The sequence below is a fragment of the Macrobrachium rosenbergii genome, chromosome 2 (genome assembly GCF_040412425.1).
Source record: "Macrobrachium rosenbergii isolate ZJJX-2024 chromosome 2, ASM4041242v1, whole genome shotgun sequence".
Lineage (NCBI taxonomy): Eukaryota > Metazoa > Arthropoda > Malacostraca > Decapoda > Palaemonidae > Macrobrachium > Macrobrachium rosenbergii.
In genome coordinates this window covers 68089694-68115269 of record NC_089742.1, presented here as the reverse complement: position 1 = coordinate 68115269, position 25576 = coordinate 68089694, and the positions used below count along the sequence as shown (strand labels likewise).

The 25576-nt window shown below is 37.8% G+C and overlaps 1 protein-coding gene across 3 annotated transcripts in view; it reads right to left on the bottom strand.

The window, feature by feature from the left end:
• The window catches only part of Rpb7 (DNA-directed RNA polymerase II subunit Rpb7), a 525952-nt gene that overhangs the window by 28696 nt on the left and 471680 nt on the right, over positions 1-25576 (bottom strand). The gene's annotated exons all lie outside the window — the stretch shown is intronic.

The window sequence follows — 25576 nt, the reverse complement described above, 5'->3', positions numbered from 1 at the left end:
GGCACTGGAGAGGGCTCTCTTTGTTGCAATGAATGCCTGCTGCTGCAGAGCCTCCCAAGTCAGTGTTTTTGGTTTGCCCTTCAGGATTGATGTCAGGGGGTATATAGCAGGATTGATGTCAGGGGGTATATAGTGTGGGCGACATCTGGGATGAAACGTCAGTAGTAGTTTATCATTCCGAGAAATTCCTGAAGGGCCATGATGGTTTGTGGTTTCGGGAAGTTCTCTATAGCTTTTACTTTAGAGGCCATGGGGCGCACTCCTGCTGGGGAAATCTCGTGGCTGAGGAAGTCTACTTTTTCTTTCCTGAAAATGCACTTGTCGAACCTGATGACCATTCCGCTGTTCTGCAGACGTTTCAGGACAGCGTGGACGTGGCAAAGGTGTTCCTCTGGGGACCTGGAGAAGATGAGAATGTCATCGATGTAGCAGATGCAGAAAGGCAGATCCCCCAAGATGGTGTCCATCATGCGCTGGAATGTGGCACTTGCGTTCCTGAGACCAAAGGTGGAATAGGAAAATGTGTAGCTCCCGAAGGGATGTACAGGGACTTGGAAGTATGACTTCAGCAGGTCCATCTTGGAGAAAATCTTCGCTCTGTGGAGGGTGCCCATCAGGTCTTGCATGTTAGGGAGGAGGTAGTGGTCTGGTGTTGTCAGTAAATTCAAACGCTGATAGTCCCCGCAGGGCCTCCATGAACCATCGGATTTCTTTACCATGTGGAGGGGAGAAGCCCACAGGCTTGATGCTTTTTTACAGACGCCCATCCGTTCCATCTCTGTGAAGGCCCATTTGGCGTCTTGTAATTTCTGTGGGGACAGTCGTTGGAACTTGGCATGGGTTGGTGGGCCCATTGTGGTGATGTGATGGAAGATGCCATGCTTTGCTGAAGCCCCAAGTGACTGGCATAGCTCTGGTTTGAATACGTCTGGGAACTCCTGTAGGAGGGACATGTAGCCATTGGGGGCTGTGGAGCAGATGGTGAGTATTCCAGGCCTGGTGAAGAGCTGACGGGAGTGGCAGGTTCCTGTGTCAAGGAGGCTTTGTCTTGCGACGTCGACTAGAAGTCTGTGGTGTCCTAGGAATCCTGCGGCCAGTAGGGGGAACTTTACATCCGCAATGACGAAAGGCCTGTAGTATCTGCGTCCCAGAATTGAGACAGTCCGGGTTGTCGTGCCATATGTGCGGATGGGTTCCGTTTGCTGCTATGAAGGCAGGTGTCGAGTCAGGTATTTTTTCTAAACCTTCCCTGGATGGCAGGAAGACCGACTGCATTGCCCCCGTATCTACCAGAAGGCGCCGTTCAGAAATTTTGTCTCTGATGAAGAAACCTCCTTGGCGGGGAGTTGGATTTCGTGGCCACAGCTGTTACTTGTGGTGGCTTTTGTCACTTTTTGTGAAGGAACAGGGAGGCCTGCAGTTTCTGGCATTGGTTCCAAACTTTCTGTGGAAGAAGCACCACGCTGGGTTTGACCTTGTCCTGTGTTCTCTGAGTGGTGTCTTCTTTCTGTAAACGGTGTTGATGTCTCCATCATTGTCGTCATTCTCCTCCATCAGGCTGCAGGCTCCCAGGGCGGCAGCTGTGAGGGCGGCGGCATTTTTTGAGGCCTTGGTGGCCTCATATAGTTTCTGGGCGTCATCAACTAAGGTGTCCATGTTGAGGGTGTCTGCATCCCTTATCTGGTGCCAAACTTCCTGCGGGAGACGCTGAAGGAAGATTGCTTTTGTTAAATCTATCATTCTTCTCCTCCCGTTTTCGTCGCGGCCTGGCAGTGTTACCAACACCAGTAGGTCGTCCCAGGCTTCCCTGGGTGATGCTTCTCCAAGGGGCTGGGATAACAGGTCGAGCGTGCGCTGCACTCTCTCGGTCACGGGAATGGAGTAAGATTGCATCAGTTTATCTTTCAAGGCCGCATATGTGACCTTGTCCAGTTGCGCTTTGAGCCAGGGGAGATTCTGTTGAACACCTCTTCTGGGAGCGCTGTCATGGTGATGTCAGATTTGATAGCATCATCTGAGATGCGCACCACGCAAAAGTGTCCGTCTGACCGCAGGAACTATGATGCCGCGTTCTGCCATGAAAACAGGGGAAGTTTGACCGCGTCTAGCTTTGTTTGCGAGAGAGGCATACAGACGATGCTCGCGGGTTTGCATTGAGGTTCAGCTTCTGACATGACATCTTTACTACTCACGCACCAAAACGTGGGAAAATGCGCCGTATTGATGTTAATGGTGTTAATGGTGCTGATTGTTCGAGTGGTCGAACTAAGTGCCAAAATGTGCCCTTTTTGGGTATGCCGTATTTAGTCCATTAATGGCACGGTTTCCGGCAGGGAGGGAGCTATCAGAGGCCTAAACTTTGTGCCATAGTTAGTCCGCTAAAGGCTCTCTGATGGTATGCTGTGGCCGTATTTAGTCCATTAATGGCTGGGCCAAAACCGCGCTACCTGTCCCTTTTCCGGGGTCACCAGTGTGAGGTTCAAGAAATGTCAGAAGTGTAAGCTGATCCTTTATTATTCTCGACAGGTGTTTACAATACAGAAAGCAGACGGAAAGGTAGCAGGCGACCTGAGGGCCCGCACTACATCCATATGAAGGTTGTGTTTATTAACAGGCATAAAAAGACATATATAATGCATTACAGAACATGTAAAAGGCAAGTATATATATCGGCGGACAGGCCGTACAATGATGCATACAATGAGATACATAAAGAATCTCAAATATCAACCTAAGACCAAATGTCATGCGAATCTAGCAGGTTTTCACTGCTATTATGTCTACTAAAAATAATGATAATTGGTCAGAATTTTCAGGTTTTCATATTAGTTGCAAAGAGAAATGACCAGCGTGGAATCCGGCAAATCAGAAAATGAAGATGAATAATCAATTTCTTTATCTTTATTCCATGCCATAGAATGTATTACGCTATTCCTGAAACCAAAAAGAGAGTTCTTCCAAAATAAATGAGTTCCAGAGCCTGAAGCTCTTCCCTTTCAAAGTGAATAACATTTAGTCTGCAGTACATTATCAAATCAACCATTAGGTAACACTCACCGTACCTACGCTTGTGCCGACTTTCTCTGTCTCCGTCCGCCCTTTTTTCTGTCAGCACTTTTTCTGTCAGCCCTCAGATCTTAAAAACTACTGAGGCTAGAGGGCTGCAAATTGGATTGTTGATCATCCACCCTCCAATCATCAAACATACCAAATTGCAACTCTCTAGCTTCATTAGTTTTTATTTTATTTAATAATAAGGTTAAAGTTAGCCACAATCGTGCGTCATGGTTAAAGTTTCATGGGCTGCAGCTAATGCAGCATTATACCAAGACCACCGAAAGATGATCTGTTTTCGGTGGCCTTGATTATATGCTGTGCAGAAAACTCGATTGCGCTGAAGAAACTTTTGCGCATTTTTTACTTGTTTTCTTTTACAAGGAAATAACGTTTTATAATTAGCGTCTTCCGAGAAACTAATTTAGCCGTTTCTTTTTCTCATTTCACAACTCACCCAAAACAAAATTAGAGCTCACTCGCAGGACAATATTTTCCTTTCTACCTCCCGGAATCGCATACATAATTTCACTCTGAATGAATATCTCAACAGCCACGCCATTTCCGCCTCGATAAGTAGGAGGTGCAGATTTTATCCAGCTCAGAAAATATTGAAAATAAGATGAGCAACATTTAGTGGGACTAATAATAGCTATTTTCACAAATACTTATTACGAACAACATGGCTGAAAAAAAATTCATGTGGAGATTATACTCATGATGGATGATAAGAAAACCAAGCATTCTGAGTGTACTGCATGTTCCTTACAGACCTTCAACCTTCGAGTAATGAAATACTGACGAAGGCATCATTTTGGGTCTTGCGTGAACCGTCCTGGAAAAACTGTGGTTCCGGAACCACGATTGCACTTTAACAAAGTGTGGCATCCTTCAAATGTAACAAGTCAAGTGCTCCACCGAAGAGAGAGGTGGGACAAACAGAACGCTCTCCTTACATGGACCTCTCATGGTGTCTACCTTTATAGAAGGTTTGGCTTGCATTCCCTCAATCACGCATGATGCATTGGGATGGCGAGCAAGCGTGACAGACGCACGTGGGATGTTGGGGGAAAGAGACGGACAGGAGGTACACAAGCAAACGGATGGAAAACTAGTCCCCCTGAATTAGTCGGCAGGAATAATAATAATAATAATAATAATAATAATAATAATAATAACCTGTCAGAAATTCAATGCCAATATTCCTCTTAACGAACTGACTCGCGTACTGTTTTTTTTTTATGAGAAAATACAATCTATTACCTATACCTCGCCATGCTTCTTTTCAGCAGTTTAAAGAATAAACAGAACAAAATTATTCAGCTTTGCTCTGTAAGGAAAGAGTTAAGAAGAGAATCGAAGAAAATGGTAAATGAACAGATCTTGCTTGAATATTGACACAAAGACGACAAAAACTTACAGTCGCGGGGTATACCGGACCGATGCAAATAGACGACTTATTCTAAGAAGAGTAAAAAAAAAAGTGATAATGTTCACGGAAAAAGGCAAACTGTAGAAAATTTATCTCAATTTTAGGTCATTGCTAAAGCAAATGTAAATGTGTTTGTATATGATATATGAGTATAAAAAAAGGCTTCAATAGATGTGTATACGGCCAAAATATTTTTCTCGCTTCGTTTAACTAACATATTTAGTACCATTAATCAAGTGTATATTACTGCATATGCTATTGTTATGAGAGCCCACAACCCTCACGTAGTAAACAGAATGAAAAACTTGACAGATATTATCTTGCTAGTAAAGTAAAAAGCATTTCTACCTTAGTTTTATCTGTCCCATCCAACTTGAAATCAACTCTCTCTCTCTCTCTCTTCTCTCTCTCTCTTTCTCTCTCTCGTTTGGAAGCTAAGTTCCTTGAACTCCTTGCTTCTCAAGATGCTTCACGCGCCTTCTAGCTCATACTTATATGTTGGACTCTTGCCATGTATGTCCGCTGAAAATTTGCTATTTTTAAATGGATCGAGATACCACTAAACGCGGGAAACTGCGTAGTCTGAGCTTTTCTTCTTCTTCTTCTTCTTCTTCTTCATTATTATTATTATTATTATTATTATTATTATTATTATTATTATTATTATTATTATTATTATTATTATTATTATTATTTCTGCACATTTTGATGGAAGAAAATTGACCTTTGACTTGCCGTGTAAACTTCCAAAAAGGTCAAGACAGCATGTCTGTATTACCGACTCCCTAAGGATGATATGCTAATCTGAGTGTCTCCGAACCATACAAAGAAAGGAGAACTGAAGAGGGAAAATTCTGATCAGACATGCAATACGCTGAACAAGGCATCAGTGGCTTCCTGTTAAATGTTGTAGATGAGCGAATCGCTGGACTTGGACAGTCAGAAGAATTCGGGATATTGAGTTGGTAAATTAGGAATTATGTTCCCGTTCTTGATCTTCTATTTTATTTGTAGAATCACAATCAGAAGCTCAGACACGATAACGAATAGAGCAAAAGATTGATTGATACTAATTGATTTAATTATGTAATCTGACGTTGCAATGAAAATGGTCATCGACACCGACTAGAAAGAGCAGATTTCTAAGCTTACATTTGATAGACGATCGCAGGAGGAGGAGGAGGAGGAGGAGGAGGAGGAGGAGGGGGAGGAGGGGTATGCTTAAAGGTACAAATAATATAAGAAGGAGTTAACGATATATATTTAGAACAGCAATAATGCATTACTCCAGTATTCCATAGAACAAAAGTGATATATGCAAGACTTGCTGAAAACTTGATTTGATTTCAATTGCTTTATGATACTGTAACAACGCTAGTGTTTTATCAATACGTACACGCTCTAATCAACTTAGCTGGTATGTCGAAATATCTTTTGTTTCATAACTGCTATTTTTTATACTATTGTTCTAATCTGAAACATCATCATCACATCATCACATCCAACGCGATGCGACACAGAGGACCTAATTATGAAATAAAACAGTTTAATTTAATGATATCCTAATTCGATATATATTATCCAGTTGCTAGCTAGTTTACAGCACGAGCGGGCCTCATCTGGGTTTTCAGCCATCATTAAATATACTTAAGTCTTCAGTTCTTCACTTTCTGTTTAAATAATGAGGAAAAAAACCCCTCTAGGTTTTAGTAAATCTAAAATGAATTTTTCTCTTGTCGGTATCTAAAGCGGCTCCTCACCAAATGCATTATTTGTTGGTATGTCGAGTGGAGCTGTGTGTGTGTATGATGAGAGAGAGAGAGAGAGAGAGAGAGAGAGAGAGAGAGAGAGAGAGAGAGAGAGAGAGAGAGAGAGAGGATTAACTGCAACAAAAACACACAGAATCTCATTTTACACGAGTGGTGAAGAAACGGGAATTCAAATACCCATTTCGTAAGGTAAAAGGAGAAAATGGGAGGAAGACAAGACAGAAAAAGCGGAAATTAAAGTCGCTGAAGTGACAGTACAGTCTCCTCATAGAGGGAAGTATATAAAAATAAAAAATGAAGGAAGAAAATAAGTAAAATTTACTTAATTTAGGACTGTACATTGTCTACTGCACTGCTGATGCGTTTAATCTGGTTCGTTGCCCTTTGAATGCGTCTCTAAATTTGAGTTATTTGCTCATTAATGCAGCCACTTACTATCCATTTCAGGGACTGTTAGTCATCGTTTTTCTCAAATATCTGTCAAACTAATTATTTGATGGATATGGTGCTTTGACACAGTGTACAAGACACCTCCCGCTAATTTTTGGTAATATAGTGCATTGTCAAATGGTTTTAGTTAAGAAGTTTACTCTTGACTTGCATGGTGTTGCCAAGCATCGCCAAACTATGCAATCGAACGTCCTTTAGCCCCATCCCGTCCCTCCCTCCCCTTCCCCTCCTCATCCCTTCCTCAACCCACTTTCCTGGCCTCCCCATCTCCGCCCCCACCTTTCCTGTCTATGGGGGACAGCGGACGTCCGATTGCATAGTTTAGGCCTGCTGACTCATGCGACTTTGCCTTTAAAAGTCAAGAGTAAACGCCTTAACTAACACCATTTGACAATGCACTATATTACCAAAAATTAGGGGGAGGTGACTTGTACATTGTCAAAGTACCATTTCAATCAAATAATTAGTTTGAAAGATATTTGAGAAAAAGTCAAAGTACCATTTCAATCAAATAATTAGTTTGAAAGATACTTGAGAAAAACGATGACTCGCGGTCCCTGAAATGGATAGTAGCTACCTAACTATGGATGTACGTAGTACAGATGACCTTTCCAGTACTGAGAAGTTTGTATTTAATGTCAAAAAATAAATAATTGTTTAGCTCAGTGTAAGTGTTCATTACTAAAAACTGGGGGATATTTAAACAGAGTGTGATAAACAGAAAAGAGCATATCCTGCTGGTCTGAAAGGTCATCTCTTTGGCATTTTGCGATGGTTTATTCGACTATTATTTAACTATGACCGTGTTAGCCTGAGCTGTGTATTACATTAATATTGGAAAGGACCAATCCAGCATCAAGCAGCTTGTCTAAGGTGTCAAGAAATCCTTTATTCAGGGTTCTTTATCATTCTCAATGAAAAGTCAAGGCGAAATCAAAAGAATCAACGAAATATTCGTACCCACTCTCTGATGAATGGACAATTCAGAGTATCCGGATGGATTATTGACTACCGCTGTTATACGTTCATCTGAATGGGGGTTTCTTTTATATCTTTCTCGGGTCTATCGGAGCTCTATAAAATGTTTTACTGGCGATTGGAAACTTGACTGTATTCACTATTTCGAATTTCGAAATGCTTGAAAATTCTTCCTAAACGCCTTGACGTCACTTATTCCGACGAAAACTTATTGGCTACACTGTGTGTTTTGTATCAGCAGAATATCCAGATTTATTTGCTGCGATGAATCTAGTATGAAATTCCCGCAGGGGGTTAGTGCCGACAGTGTACCTCACGGTGCACTGTAGGCATTACTTAAGGTTCTTTGCAGCGTGCCTTCGGCCCTTAGCTGCATCTTCTTTCGTTCCTTTTACCGTACACTCCTCTCATATTCGCTTTCTTCCATCTTACTTTCCACCCTCTCCTAACATTTGATTCATAGTGCAACTGCGAGGTTTTCCTCCTGCTATACCTTTCAAACCTTTTATTGTCAATTTCCGTTTCAGCGCTGAATGACCTTACAAGTCCCAGTGCTTGGCCTTTGGAATAAATTCTATATTCAATTCAATTCTAATATGAAATATAAGATCTGCTTCGGGGGTTCTTGAAGACACCACTTTCTACTCTGTTTATGGTCATCCAATTAACGTTTGAGGGTTCCCGACGAACGGACCAGAATCCCCGCCCAAAATCTATCATATGGACCGGTTCTTGGCTAATGGCCAAACCCCGGGAAAAAGTTTCATGGAATTTCGCGGACGGAAGTACGCCCATTTCTCAGCGAAACTTGACGGGGTGGCTCTTGATTTTAGTCAAGATTCCCGAAAAATTTCCGGAAATCTATCATTTGTTTTCATGAAGACAGATAAACAAGAAATTTTTAATTTCAACATTATTATTATTATTATTATTATTATTATTATTATTATTATTATTATTATTATTATTAAGTGTGAGTATTTATGTGGGATTTTCCGGAGCGGCCATTAAAAAAAATGACGTGACCAATGGAATACATACAAATAAAATATATAAAGATAAACGAATAAAAATAAAATTAATACATGCATACAAAGATAGTTAGTGAGAAAAGCATATAAATGTCAAGGTAATATTGCACGGCATTGGGAAGTAGAATACTACCTCCTTTAAGTCACAGGGATTAACAGAGCCAGAAGCTGTTCCACAGCTTTGCAGAATAGTGTATACAAGACATGGTAATTAGGCAACGAGGTATTGAGGCACCTCAATAGAATTAGTGATGACGTTCTTTTAAGCGAGTAAGATTAGCTAATTTCAACAGTGCATGCACCGGAGACAGTAGCGGAAGTACTCTGTTGAAAGACAGCCAAACAAAATATCTCCTGATGGTGGTATGAATCGGTCCTGGTCGTTTCGGCCGTCAGTCATTTAGGCCGTAACATCCAAAAAAACGTAAGACGTTATGTTTATGGTATTTACCGTTATGTTTATAGTATTTCCCGTTATTATTTTATGTCTTACGTACATCCCCAGGGGCTGCTACTAAACACGGCGCCCATTTTGCACGTAAACGTGCTTACGGCCTAAATGACTTACGGCCGAAACGACCCGAACTCGTATGAATCTGTATTTGGGACAGGAAACCGCCACTTACAGCGACTATGTCTGGAAGGCAGCGCTGGGTTGCAGACTGCCAAATGGAAGAACAATTTTTCAACAGTGGCACAACAAGATATTTGGACCATGTGGCACTAATACTGTCATCTCTCTTAACCGTTAATTAGTATGTATTTAGGCGTCATGTAAAAGAAGGTTTGGAGTTGGGGCTCTCACCGAGTATCGTTAAATATTAGGTATCATTCACGTAGTGAATCACAGAGTGGAAACCGATAAGAGATGGGCCGGTCAATAAGTTCTCAGTTTTCAGAGGGAAAACACGACTTTCCATTACAGGATATGAATCAGTAGAAGAATGATGCGGTAACAGGGTTTTAGTATTGGCAGAGTACCGTTTCTTATTACAGTATTTTCGACGAGAAACCATGCAAGCGCTTAAGCATTTTTTCTTGCATCTATGTTCCCCGATACGAATAATTCCTATTCACTATTTTCCTTCTCGCCTTCCTCCTTTTCTTGTTTCCACCAAGGTCTAGACCTTGGTTTCCACCAGGCCTGGAATGCGTAATGGCATTAGACTGACAGTGCCATTGGCTTAAGCATTTCAAAATGAGACACTTAAAAACTGGCAAGCATTTACATTATTTCCAAAGCATGGCACTTTGCTTTCAAATTAAAATCATAAGTGACTGAAAGATAATGAAAGCAATGCTAGTTACATACCGTTTTGATAGTATACATTTTGATGGAGCAGTGAACACCCATGTCTAGTGTTTTATTTCTTTGCTTTTCTCAGTCTCTCTCCCCATCTTAAATGACACCCACAACAGTCGACTAACAACTAAATAAAAATTCACTGCTTAGGTCAACAAAGGTACAACAGATTTTAGAGATCGAACCCTTCTAGCCAGGTACGAGAGTCGAACAATGGTCGTTCAGTTGTGAGCTAGACGCGCTACCACCATGCTACGAGGCCAGAGAGAGAGAGAGAGAGAGAGAGAGAGAGAGAGAGAGAGAGAGAGAGAGAGAGAGAGAGAGAGAGCACCTTAAAACGAATTTTGGTCAAGTTTCGATTCTAACCTGGTTATTGGGTTTCTTTATGCCAAACCAAAGCAGGTGCCATTAAGGTATAATTCTCTGAAAGTCCCGAGGCAAGGAAACTTTCATAAGTAGTTGAAACTTTCATAATTAGTTAAACACGCAAAGAAAATGTTCCAGTGCATTATTTATAATAAACATGCCTCCATAAGCATTACAAGTTAAAGGAAGAACGACAGTATTCTGCAAAATTCATGAGCAAAGATTAGATTCTCAAATATTAAAGTAATATTACTAAGTTATATTAGGTTAGGTTGGAATTCCAGCTTTGGTATTAGTTTGCAAGAAGATTTTTATAACTTAAAACACGAAATTTTGACATTTTCAGTTTGAAATTCTCCACGGAGTGAACCAACCATAGGTTTTCTTGTTCATTTCAAAGTCTGAGGAAAATAGCAGGTCAAACAAACAAAAATTTAGTATCACCGACAGAAATTCAGATATCTTCGACATTCAAAAAGACTACAGTAGCTTTTAGATTGGGAAGTAACCGATATCTGTCTATCACAATACATTTTCGAAAAATATTTCGTTCCGAAATGAATGGCCACAGTATGGGAATGGAGTCGACTGTTAAACCCTATGGAATGGCACTCCCGGCTTCAGAATCGCAGCTTTAGCTAGAATTGTAAAAAAAGGAGGAGGCAAAAATCTGAAGCATTTTGCGCTCCATTGTTGTATTTAAGTAAAAATCGAGCATATTCAGTGCCATGCTCTACTGTTTGTCACTGTCTTTTTCTTAATGAAATCACATTTAAAGGTGAAAATGACAGTATATGAGTCTTATTTTAGCAGAGAGAAATATCGCTACAGGTGCGTCCTAGAAATTTCTTAATTTTATAATCTAGTGATATTAGTGGTTTCAATGGTGGGACCTCTTAGATTATGATTATATGAGTCAGAATCTCAATATCAAATTACGACCAGTAAAGAAAAAAGAAAAAACGTGGGTCCGTGGAATAGAGTACGATTCGCAAATAATTTTGAGACTTTTGTGTTAAGTGTCCGATCGACAATATTTCGCTTCTACTTTTTTATACTGCATACATGTTTACAGACAATAAGGAGCCGGCTGGTGATGAATAATATATATGCATGTTGGATATATTATGAGCTGTTAAGAATTTTATACTGAAAAAAAATGAGGGAGCGACAATTTTATCTCGTACACGTACGTCAATACACCAGCAATTAGGAACTATCCAGAATCCACTGACCCCGTAAATGCTTTCTTGACCTTCGATCAATCGTAGTATTTATCCAAAACACCGATAATTTCAAGGGTATCTGCGACTACAGTATTTCTTACACCCCTTCCCAACTGCACCTGCTGACCGTACGTCAACGAGACTGGAATTGACACACGAGATTGAAATAAACACACTGCCAGGTCATAATGTGACACTCAACACCGTTATAAACAAACGTTCCAGAGGGAGGCAGGCTTTATCATTCATGTTGAGAAATGACGAGCAAGAGCTGTCATGTTCATTAAACAATCTCTCTCGTAGTAGTTAATGAACAGCTGGCCTGATTTTACTTAATAATGCATAAACAAAAGTTATATAAATCTCAAAAAATAACTTTCATTATTATTATTATTATTATTATTATTATTATTATTAAAAAGGACAATTATATTTCATGACGAGAAAAATTAATACTAATATATATTTTTTGCATTTGTGACGTAGATAAAAGCACACAAGAAAACTGGACTAAAACGGCAAAGAACGGAACAGCATTTGCCGAATAATTGCTCGGAATTTTTTTTATCTGTGTTACAGGATTTGTCTGAATTTGTAACGTAGAAAAAATACGGACTAGCGAAAAACTAGTGGATGTACTGAATCGAGTGTAAAATCCAATTCGGATACAAAATCCTCAGTATTTTTACTCACAGCATGAGAACGCAAGAGGAAAGAAAAACACATCGGTAGCAGTTTTCGAAGCTATGAGACCAGCCGCAGCAGCACTACTTTAAAAAAGATGAATAAAACTCTTAAATTACTACATTTAAGGGAATGAAGTACAGTTCCATTTGGGCCATTGTTGGTATACATCAAATAAGTTAAAGGACAGTATTTTGAATAAAGGAAAAATATGATAAAATTCGCTGGGAGAAAAGAGATAAAAACATAATATTCTCAATTATTATTCAAAATGATTTCGTGAAACGTGGGTTACTTTAAGGCGACGCTTCGAGTTCACGTAGATTTAAACATTACTTCCCTATCATCTCTCTCTCTCTCTCTCTAAGAATGTTTCGCAGGTATTTTATGAACGTCGCTCATCTCTTATACAATCAGCTCTTCACGTCAGATTCCTCCTCCACCTCTTTCTCTTTCAGAAAGAGGAGAGGATTTATCAATAAGTTTTTATCCTTTTTTTTTTTTTGGTGAGGCTTCATTATATCGCCCCTCTAGCAAAAGGAGTTTTAACGTACTTTATGAATCCAGAGGGGCTAATTTCCTTGGCTCATTAACGCCCAAACTTTGTATTTTAAGGCTTTATTAGCCCTCATCCTCGCCAAGATGTAGTACCTTTCAACTTTTAGGACGAAGAAGAACTTGTGTTCGGAAAAATTTATGGGGGAATATTAGGTTGTTCTGATTGCTTTAAACCTGTCAGATTCTCCTCTGATTCATCATCGCCCTCAGCACTCTTAAGTCATTTTTATAATAATTTCTATCACTTCCGTCTCTGGTTTCCGTGAATCCACGGAAAAGTTACTGTAGGAAAGCAGAACACTTGAAGGAATAAAGGATAGATAAAAACGAGGATTAATGATGAATTACAGAATTAACTCAACACATAATGAGACACAAAAAATCAAGCTCATCCATTTAGCTATTATAATTCCTTGTGGCTAAGTTCCTTCAGCTAATTAAGAGCAATTTTAAGGTTCTAATGACTACACTCTGGTGGGGAAAGTAATGAAGTATTCGCTAATGGAAAGGAATAAATGATCAGGCAAGGTAAAATATGAAAGATAGTTGGGAGGTCTCCATTTTTTAAGATAGAAAATTATGTTCGAACATTTGTTAATACTGACTCGAAGCAAGCCACGTACTGAGTGTTTTGCTTAATTACTGCATACAATTTTTTTAAAAATGACCCATAACATATTCAGCTTTGCGTAAAACACTGCTCTTTTTTATTAAAGAATCTTCCTCTTTTATGGGGGAAATTAACTCGAGAGTTTACCTCATTAGCAACCCTTATCTTATATCCCTCCCCTTGCCTCTCCGTCGGAAAATAATCTCTCTCTCTCTCTCTCTCTCTCAGTGTCAAAAACCATGGTAGGCATGATAGCAGGAATGCCAGGTTTTTTTAATAACAAATCAATTTTTAATCTCTCTCTCTCTCTTTTTCTCCCAGTGTCAATAACCATGGTAGGCATGATAGTAGGAATGTCAGTTCTTTTAACATCAAATCAATTTTTAATTCTCTCTCTCTCCCTCTCTCTCTCTCTCTCTCTCTCTCTCTCTCTCTCTCTCTCTCTCTCTCTCTCTCTCTCTCTCTCTCCCCAGTGTCAATAACCATGGTAGGCATGATAGCAGGGATATCAGTTTTTTTAATATCAAATCAATTTTTAATATCTCTCTCTCTCTCTCTTAGTGTCAATAACCATGGTAGGCATAATAGCAGGGATATCATCTCTCTCTTAGTGTCAATAACCATGGTAGGCATGATAGCAGGGATATCAGTTTTTTTTTTAATATCAAATCAATTTTTAATATCTCTCTCTCTCTCTCTCTTTCTCTTAGTGTCAATAACCATGGTAGGCATGATAGCAGGGATATCAGTTTTTTTAATATCAAATCAATCTTTAATATCTCTCTCTCTCTCTCTCTTAGTGTCAATAACCATGGTAGGCATGATAGCACGAATGCCAGTTTTTGTAACATCAAATCAATTTTTAATCTCTCTCTCTGTTAATAACCAAGGTAAGCATGACAGCAGAAATGCCAGTTTTTGTGATATCAAATCAATTTTTAATCTCTCACTCTCTCTCAGTGTCAATAACCATGGTAGGCATGATAGCAGGAATGCCAGTTTTGTAATATCAAATCAGTTTTTAATCTCTCTCTCTCTAGTTATTCTTGTGAAAGGGTGAATGCCGATTTCCCATTAATCCCTCTGATCTTATTTCTACCCATTAACGTCTGTCTTAGAATACATTACGTATCATAAACACTTAAGGACATAAAAAATGTCTATAACAGTCTGCTTAAACAGAAGTCTGAATTCTGATAGTTAAACGGCATGTTTCTCGCAACCTTAAGTTACAGAGTTACAGAGAAGGGAAGTCGGTCAGTTTACTCTTAGTTTTACCAGTTAAGGACTGCTAACACGCGTCCACATATTTAATATTTTTTTTTTACCATACGCCTTTCCTCCCATAGAGAAGGTGGCGCCAGACGGGTAAAACCTCCCAATGATCAGCATAGCTTTAGCTATGAAGGTACTAGTCCCATAACCCTTTTCTTGACCAAAGCTGACTGGTGGATAGCAAGCCAGCAATGAACCACGGACCTTGCCAGTGCGAGCCTAGAGCACTAACATGAGCGATTTGAAGGCATATCCACGCGCATGTGTGAGCGTGTGATAAAACCAAAGCTAAAGTAACAAACAAAAATACAATTTGAGGAGTAAATTGGACTAAAGATTTTGTTATCTTCTGTCAGAGGCTCATTCTTGAAAAATAGTCTCATTTTGTACTAACAGCTTCACTTTGAATAAAACTGTCTTTTCGCGGTTAGAAACGTCTCTTGACTTTCTCTCTCTGTTTGTGACACAAATATATATGCGTCCTTTTGGTACTGGTTCCGGTTTTGCCGTTGTAAAAGTTGTAATCTTAATAGATCTCGTTTCTACAGAAGACTGAATTAAAGAAAAAAATAGAAAAAAATCGATGATGTCAAATAATTTACCATGGCAGATTTATGGAACCCCAAGGAGAACTTTTTAAAGCAAACAAATGGAAAACAAATTAAGTAAACAGATGCTTTCATGACAACGTTAATCCTTCATTTATGATGTCAGCCTAAAATAACTGAAACTGATGTCATTATCTTACGCTCCGTAGCACACTTCTCCTTCCGGATAAAAGCAGATGGTAAAATTACTAATTATTCCGTTTTCAACATATCATCTTTTTTCCAGGCCTTTTCCTCGTATTTCTTAGAAAATAGTTTATTTGAATTTAAAAAAATTCCGTAATGAAAATTTCTTGATTATGCTGTTCGTCAATACAGAGAATTTTAACAAAAGTCGTATTTGAAAACTCTTCATTCTGAATATCTAACTGCAGATTAAATAACCAAGGCATTATTGTGGATGGTTCATTGAAAACTTTAATGCTCACCAGCTATACATCGTACTCGTATGATTATACATGCTTAATTATAACTGTTATTACTTAATGTACAGCGGCACCTCAAAATAGCGCATGATATTTTACATCATCCGTAATTTGTGCATTCCGCCAGCAGAATTATAACGAATTATCTTTACTTTGACTCATTCCTAAAATTCTCGCGAAATATTTGCCAGGCTTCATATGCAATTAAAACGGGAAGATTTTTATATTTCCTGTTGATCTATGTGCGAGAGTTGAATTGAACTGAATTGAATTGAATATAGAATTTAGGCTAAAGGTCAAGCACTGGGACCTATGAGGTCATTCAGCGCTGAAACGGAAATTGAGAGTAAAAGGCTTGAAAGGTGCAACAGGAGGAAACCTCGCAGTTACACTAAGAATCAATTGTTAGGAGAGGACGGAAAGTAAGATGGAAGAAAGAGAATATGAAAGGAGGTGCAGTAAAAGGAACGAAAGGGGTTGCAGCTAGGGGACGAAGGCACGCTGCAAAGAACCTTAAAGTAATGCCTAGAGTGCACCACATGAGGTGTAATGACGGTACTAACCTCCCCACCTCCGGGGATGTGCGAGAGAATTGTGCTGACTGTGAATATCTATGATCCAGTTTAATGTTACTTTCTGATTATGGGAATGAAGTCAGACACAAACATAACTCAAAGCTTGAATGTAAATAGGTTTTAAACGATGGATTGTCCCGCCCAGATTTTTTGTTTGACAGTGTTTCATGAGCTTCAAGCAGCTCATGAAAAATTCTAGACGTCGTTCCTGAATGTAAGTTCACTTTTGAGAAACATGTCTGGTCTATCTCTTCTTGAATTGCACAAATAACGGCATACTGAGAAAGTCTTTAAGATATTCCTGAGGAAATGTTTTTATTCTTTTATTCTGCCATGTTCTGAACACCGGCCCCCAGTTTGGTCTTTATCATCTAACTCACACCTTGAACTGTTGAATAAAAAACTTGAGTTATATAAAATTTCCTATCACTGACATTAATATTAGTCTATTGCCCCGCATTTAATTAGCTCACCGTGTATGCTGTATAAAACTGTATAAATTCTGATCATGCTCTGCGTTCAAATCTTCCCCCTTTGTACAATGCGCCACGTAGTACTAGACAAGAATACTCATTTAAGAATACTCAAGAGTCTTGAGTATTCTTAAATGAGGCTTTATACCACACTGATCTCGGGAAGTTTCATTTCTGCCACGACCAAATTGTGGAAAGATCTTCCTGAACATGTAGCTGAATCATCTGAACGTCAGCAGTAAAATTTAGACTTGGTGCAAATGACCCCTTTTTCTCTTTTTGAACAAGCAAACATTAGCTTTACTCCATAAATCACTTGTCATATATCTTTTCTACGTTTTCATGTTATTTAACTCATATTCTGTTTTGCCATATCTCTTCTAAAGTTTACCTTTGCTAATCTCTTCCCTTTTCTATACTGGCCTGCTTTCTCTACTAGGTTTCATAAGCTTCTAGTACTTTGCTTTTGCAACCAGGGTTGCAGCTTGGTTTCAAATGATGATAATAACAAAATTTTTTCTTTGCTCATATCGATGTAACATTATCTGAATCCACTCAGAATTTCTCATTATCCATTTACACCTCTCCGTGCATCAGACGCTTCAGGGTCGATATCCCCCTATAACTCATTTAATTTAACCTAAACATGCATTGATTTCAGTCGTTCTCTTTGAAAAATACCAGGCTAAACCTCCGCGAGTTTTAAACGCCTAAGCCTCAGGCCAGACTTTCTTAGTTGCCAAAATGACAAGCTTTTGACAAGAGTAAGAATATGAAAGGTTCAGTGCTACGGTTAAAATATCACGCTTTCATTACGTGATTTTTCCACTAGATGATAATTTACCCGGATAGTATAGTATTGGTTCTGTAAAAAAAAAAAAACAAAAAGCGAATGACGAGGAAAACGCTGAAACAAACTTCCATTAACGGATGCGTTTATAAATTTGTAGCTGGATCTGTCATGTTGCTCAGAGTGGAGATCATTTGTTTTTTAATTTTATGCGTTACCCTTTATCTGATCGACAGGAATTACAGCGTATTCGTTGTCAATGCGTATTTTTCCTTTGTGATTACTGTATTGCTGCATAAAGAATATTTATCCAGTTCTAATGCTTTAGAAGGCTTTTGTAATAATTATTGAAAAAGGCATCACATTTCAGTATACACCTATCGTTCTACTCTGCTTTTAGAAGTGATAATTGCCATTTGACATTTTCGCTATTAATCTCTTTGATCAGAGTCAATGGATTTTTTAATTAGATTTCGTTATGATCATTTCGAGGGGATCATAAATAAACAATCTAAACATCCCAGATTTTCCTCTGTTATATCAGTAGAAGAAAATGGGGAGCAAACCTGTGAATCGAAATATATATGAATAATTCTAATCCAAATGCTTTATTTTTTTTTATCTTATAATGCTTCATTCTATTTCCGTTTCCGTTCCATTTTCATCGCTGTTCTTTCCATTTACATGATTGGAAGCAGGGACGGTTTTATCCAATTTCCCTCTACTTTAGTTACTCAGCGTATTGATAGGCCAGTCTCTATTATCCCCTGCATTGATAAAGCTCCCCATTTCGTTTCCTACACTTTTAATGCAAAAATCCGCCCTCCCAGTGCTTCATTCTCTCACCCAGAATGCAAGCCGTATTGCTTTTAGTCATCATCTGGTGTTACCGCCAGTAAATGCTTTCCACGTATATCCTTCGTTAGTAAAAGTAAGTATACCTTAGTTAAACCAGACCACTGAGCTGATTAACAGCTCTCCTAGGGCTGGCCAGAAGGATTAGACTTATTTTACGTGGCTAAGAACCAACTGGTTACCTAGCAACGGGACCTACAGCTTATTGTGGAATCCGAACCACATTATAACGTTAAATGAATTTCTTTCACCAGAAATAAATTCCTCTAATTCTTCATTGGCCGGTCGGAGAATCGAACGCGGGCCCAGCAGAGTGCTAGCCAAGTACGATAGCGACCCGCCCAATGATCCTTCGTTAGATAGAGGCCGGTGGTAGTGATAGTAGAAGCACCTTAATTAGCCTTAGTTTAACCAGCATTTACAGTTCTATTCATCTTTCTTGGTTTAGATAAGGTGATTAGGTTTCAAAATATTTTCCCAGTCAAAGCTTATTTTTCAGTAAGCTTAGCTAAACTATCAATATGAACTTTTATCAATTTATCTTGATATGTTTAATTGCTTTCTCACTATGTAATTTCTTTTCATCAGAGAAGATGGAAAAAACTTATTTGTCATGATATAAAAAATGAAATAATAATAGATTTTAATGAAACATAAAGAGAAGACGGGGTGTGATGTAATCTAGAGGGGAGGGCGACCTTTCAGAAAATAACCCTCCAATGTGAATGAGCACAGAACGGCGTAAAGTCAACATATGCAATATTGTAAACTTTTACATATTACCTCTATACAGCAGCATATCCCGTTAACTGTCTGAATCTTTAATTCGAAAATAATTCCTTTTCGAAATAAAAACAGGTTTTGTGAAGCCAAGGTCAATGTAGAATTTTGATAACATTTATTTGTATCAAATCCACGATTGATGAATTTCCTAATCACAGATCATTTCACTGACAAAAACGAAACAATGTTTTCTTTGTCTAGGTTTTGAACCGGTGTTGTGTGTTTGTTTGATAGGAGACAATAAATGCTTGCAGATTACATCCGTTGAAATTTTAAAAACGATCCTCATTTAATGACAAAGCTATCTCGACCTAAATGTAAAAGAACACACAAATATGTGTATATATATATGTACATGTATACATATATATATATATATATATATATATATATATATATATATATATATATATATATATATATATATATATATATATATATATATACATTAAACGGAGGTGGACAGGAATACTCTTGATTAGTCATTTGATTGCATATTTATTTCCAACGTTTCATAATCCATGATTACATCATCAGTTCTAGAATTAAAAAAAAAAAACATTGACAATAAAAATTACAGAAAAAATTATGCAAAGGCAAAACAGAACATAAAAATGACAATCGACTTAAAAACTTTTACAAAGGACGCCGAGGAACAGGTAAAATACAGAGAATTAATTAAAACAAATAGAATATATAAAAATACAAGTAAAAATTTTAAAAATTTATATTTAAAATATTTGTTTTTTTAAAACATAAATATTTTAAATATAATTTTTTTAATTTTTTTTACTTGTCTTTTATATATTCTATTTGTTTTAATTAATTTCTCTGTATTTTACCTGCTCCTCGGTGTCCTTTGTGTAAAAGTTTCCTTTAAGTCGATTGTCATTTTTATGTTCTGACTTTGCCTTTGCATAATTTTTCTGTAATTTTTATTGTCAATGTTTTTTGTTTTTTAATTCTAGAACCCTGATGATGTAATCATGATTATGAAAAATATATATATATATATATATATATATATATATATATATATATATATATATATATATATATATATATATATATATATATATATATATATAGTTTAGAGCAATTGCATACAAGGACCCAAAAAAATATGTTCAAAGAAGGAATGCTCTAATGACTTTTGCGTCACTAACTACCAGAGAAATGTATGATTTGATGAAAATAAGACAAATAACCTTAAGAAACAGTCTTTCATTTTATTCATCTGCCTCAAACATTTAAATGTATGAAGAAATGAACCATTTCAGACCATTTACTTCCAGCTTGACTGTTTGGTTGACGATTTTACTAGTGTAAGAAAAAATTTGTTTTGGATTCCTTTTTTACGATACTCATACTTTCGTAATCTTAACCTTACATTGCCTCTAAACGGGCACCAGATTGTAAAAACGAACTGCACAGTCTCTCTCTCTCTCTCTCTCTCTCTCTCTCTCTCTCTCTCTCTATATATGAAGTTATGCATATTTAGCCGACACACACATATCCAAATGTATGAAAAGTACGCTGGTAATTCTCTACACTAATAACACTGAAAAATGCAATAAACCTTAGTTCACAATATCTTGTACTCATTTAGTAAGTCAGGACAAACAAGAGTATTTAATGGATGTTCCTTTTCCTGGAAGTCCGACCAGCTGCTCGTCTTTCCTTCATCCTGTCAACACAAAGTTGTGGCAATTAAGGATACGAATTCTTTATCATTATGATTCTGAAGTGCATAATTAAGGGCACGGAATATTCCTTACAAGAGAATGCTAGTCCCTTTATTACATATTTTTTTCGCTGTTACTCTCCCTCTTGTTTACGAATGTAAAGGGGAATTCGTAATTACAAATCCTTCTCCCCTCGTTGCTTGAGCTTCCCCTTGTTTTCACTGCCTTGCTTACCAGGTGAAGGGAAAACCGCTTTCATTTCCAGTCTTTCGTTGCTGGAAAAGGTACAAAAATCATTTCTTTGACTTTTCTAGTGATGTATTTCTCAGAGGAAAAAACCTTTTCCAATTTTAGATGATTATCTCCACGCTCGAGTCCTCCTTACTGAAGCGAAATTAACTTGGCTGTTTTTCATCACGAAGTTAATTTTTCCTTCGTTAAATATGTTAAATTAATGCCTTTTATTAAATCATGTTTTTATATTTCATTTAAAGCTATAGCTTTATTCCTTTTTTTTGTTCGTATGGTGAACGAAAACAATACTGTATTTGTTTTCACTAAGTTTTCAATATAATTTACGCAATCTTTGTAGGGCTATCGTTTTTATATATTGAAATTATGTATGCTTATTTTTCCTTACATGATTTCCTGTTTATGTGTTTAAAGCACAGTTTCTTTCTTCTTTCTTTTATGCATGTTTGACACCAGTTGTAGTTAGCATATACCCAAATATAATGAAGATTAAACACCTGCGAACACTGGAAGGAGATTTTAGTCTTAATATAAATTCTGCAAATTAACATGACTTTATACTCCCGTGTACGGATTACAAAGTGGGGACTGGGTGTAGGATTAAGCGCTTACCCTCATAAAAAAAAAAAAAAAAAAAAACATGGCATAATAAAATTTGAAACAAACCAGCTGTGGGGTGAAAGTGGCAATGAAGTAAAAAAAAAATCTGGACCCCAGTTACTAGAACTTTGTCATTCCAGCGAAAACCAAAGTTTCCAAATTGTAAAACGAAGTGACATTCTTTGTGACATTACTTCTAAAATCCAAAAGTTTTTTCCTCGTACAGTGTCAGAGATCCCTGCATATAGTGATCCTTAAAGTATAACTTCGAGCGTCACCCGATTTTTCGACGTGTCAAGAATATTTCATCATACCAACAATAATTTGGGATTCGCGTTAGACGTGGTATATAGAGCTGAAACATTTAAGGATAAAGACAGAGAGACAAGCATACTGGTCGTTCCATCCAAAGAATTATCAAAACATGAGGCAAATGATAAACATGAGCCAATGAAATCGCCCCCATTAAACTACCACAACTTTACTGAGTCTTAGTGAAGCCGATAGAACTTCTAGATTTTCCGAGGAAGACGATTTTAAAACAAACTACAGGAATAGCTCAACCTCATCTTTACTAAACCCTGTTGAAATACTCCATCTAGGAATTTAATACATCACTAACTCCCGTTACCAGTCACGCAACATGAAGTACAGAATATCTTTTAAACCATCATCGAAAGATTTCCAGCGTGGCCATCTTCTATAAAAATTAGTTTAAAAGGAAATTTCTTGTGTTAGTTTAGATGACCGTGTTTTTGTGCTGTGTGTGAGATTCGTTTCGCAGTGTCACCGTCCACATTTGCTGAGATGTTACATTGTAACACTGTTCATTATGAGGGGTCTTATACTGTCCTCAGTGTAGAGCAGTGAATGTCCTGGTAACATCACGGAGGTAGATGATTGTCTGAATGAGGTGTTGTAGTAACGCCTGAAAATGTCAAGTCATGTCCCTTTGCCTTAAATAATACGTGTTATTCATTTCTCATCTGCTGTTCTTACTATCAGTGAAGTTAAATTATATCCATTTCGGTCAACTCTTGGATGGGTGACCATAAATGAGTGCCAGACACGTTGGATAAGTTCCCTTGACCATCTGTAGGGGCAAGGGCATAGTGATAACACACACACACACATTCTCTCTCTCTCTCTCTCTCTCTCTCTCTCTCTCTCTCTCTCTCTCTCTCTCTCTCTCTCACACTCAAATCAATGTCAAAGGGTAGCACCATTGCTTTGTGAAGTCGATGCTTTTAATGGTGGGGTAATGCCAGTGCTTTGCAAGATAACCACGCGTTAATGAAGTTGGCAACAGATTTCAGGACTCGCGTGAACGGCACTAGGTCACACAGATGGTCGGGAGGCCAACAGAGTGAGCGGTAATTAAAATATTCTAATTTGTTACTTCCTAGTTTCATACTTCTCGTCATAAATATTTTCTTACTCATGGCCATTCTACGGTATGAAAACATGCTGAACAAATTAATATTCCTTTTTTGTTGATTATTCTAAGGAAATATTTTCTGCATCTTCAGGTACTGTCAGTTACTGTAACATTTCATGAGTGGTGATGTCCGGGAAGTTATTAGAAAAAGGAGTTATAATTCCGATTACAATGATTACCTATTATTTTCGTAAATCGATGCATACCTGTCATTTAGCAATCTAAATTAACCTGACATTTGAATAGGCGTTAAAAAAATAGTTATTTTTGTCTTTTTTATGAAGAGAATTGAAAATATTAGCATTTTTTTATCACCGTCCACCCGTCATCGATCGCTTTCTTTTTGTATTTATTCTTATTTCTTCTTATTTAATCACTTCGTAACCCAAAGAATGAATACCCTGAGATGCTCGTTTCTTCTCGCACCGGAAGATGCGAGTCATCACTGAAACTTATCCAATTAAGTCCCGACTGGCATGGAAAAAAAAGAAAAGTGATGCCCTGCAACGATAAACTTTTGTAAATACCCAGAAGTTCGGGTAAGGCGTTATGAGCTTATGAGAAAAAAATGTCAATCAACTTTTCATGTAATCTGATCTCGAGATTTTTCCAAAATGTAGTTTAAATAAGTCTGTGCTCAATTAGTTTGTAATGAGCTTCTTTTCATTTTTATATTTGGACTACTGACTTAGATCTGTCTTCAGCTTAGTGAATTAGACTTGAATGTGATGGGTAAACAACTAGCTCAGTTGACGACCATATTACTGTATGTATATTGTCACTTGGGATGAACCCTCACGTAAACGTGTTTCACTGAAGACGATTTCTGCTTCAACAAAATTCAGTTTGTAATAATTTTCTTTTCTATGGCGGGAAAGTTAGATAATAGTCGTCCGATGTTTACTGCATTCATTTTAGGATAAGGATACATTCATGCAGATTTTCACTTCACTTATAAAACTATACATAGAATTATATATATAAGGGAATTGTACAATGTTGCGTTAACGTTTAGCTATATCTCAAATATAGCATGATCGTAAAGAAGGTTACAGCTGGACTGAGTTACAGCTGCTATCTGTCTTAGGTTAAGGCAACCGTATGCTGGCACAGGTTCTTGTTAACAGAGCAGCAAGTAAGAGTTACAGAGGAGATGATGACTGTATTGCGTGGCGGGCAGCTAGCGGTAATGTGGTCACCTGTGTGAACCATTGCCACTCACACTAGATTCCTAAAGTATTTTTTATAAGTTTAAGTAATTCTTGGTTCTTTTACAAGACAGCGGTGTTACCCAACGATGCTTAACTTTACGAGTGACTAGCAGGTATGAAATAAATAAATAAATGATACTGATTATCAAAGCAAAAGAACATGCAATTTTCAGCAAGTGTTAAAGCAATCTGAAAATTCTAATTGTTTCAAGGCGACTTTATCAAAGTTTTGTAGTTTAATCGGGAGCGTTTTCATTGTTTCAAGTTCATTATTTGCTGAAGTTGTGGTTATTCTTGGGAATGAACACGTATTCCTGTCTGCCTGTTTGCCACCTCAAGTGTTCTGACTCTGCTAACTAGACGCTGACCCAAACCCCAAGTGACTTCTGGTATGAAGCACAGGCTTCACTAGCACATCGGAAAATCAGGTTCTGCGAACTGCCATAGTTTTAGAGTTACGATAAGCAGGAGTTTGAGACATTGTAAAATGACTGGCAATCACTCATGTATGAAGATTCTAGATACAAAATATACCAACCCTCCAATTAGCCCATTCTTTTACAATCTGAAAACTTGGTTTCGAGAAATGACAAATAATCTAGTAAGGGGAGTCAAGATTTATTTCCTTCCTCTCAGTACTGCTTGTACCAGGTTGCTAACGGTTGACACAAGTTTCATTAGAACGCGTGTTGTTACATGGTAAGTATTTTAACTCTCCCTTAAAATCAAAACGGCATCAAAATAAATAAACACTTACAACGTGAGCGAAATAATGAATAATGTACAAAACGATGATCGTCAAGGCAAATATGTATTCCAGTCACCATATGAACAGAGAAGGACAGAAACAACAATAACTGACAAAGGAAAAAAAATATTAGAACTCCATAAGACTGCAAACTGATAACAGAAGAAAAATGACCTCCTGTAAGGGAAATTGAATTGCGAACGTCCTTCCACTGAGGCAGGGATCTACATGGAGATAATTACTTTCTTTGCGAAATACGCCGATGAAAGAGTGAAAGGAGTCTTTTTGTACTAAAATTTTTCGCACCAGAAGACTGAAAATGAAAGAGGTTTTCCCTCACCTGGTAAGCAAGGCAGAGAAAACGAGGGGAAGCTCACGGATAGAGGGAGAAGGATTT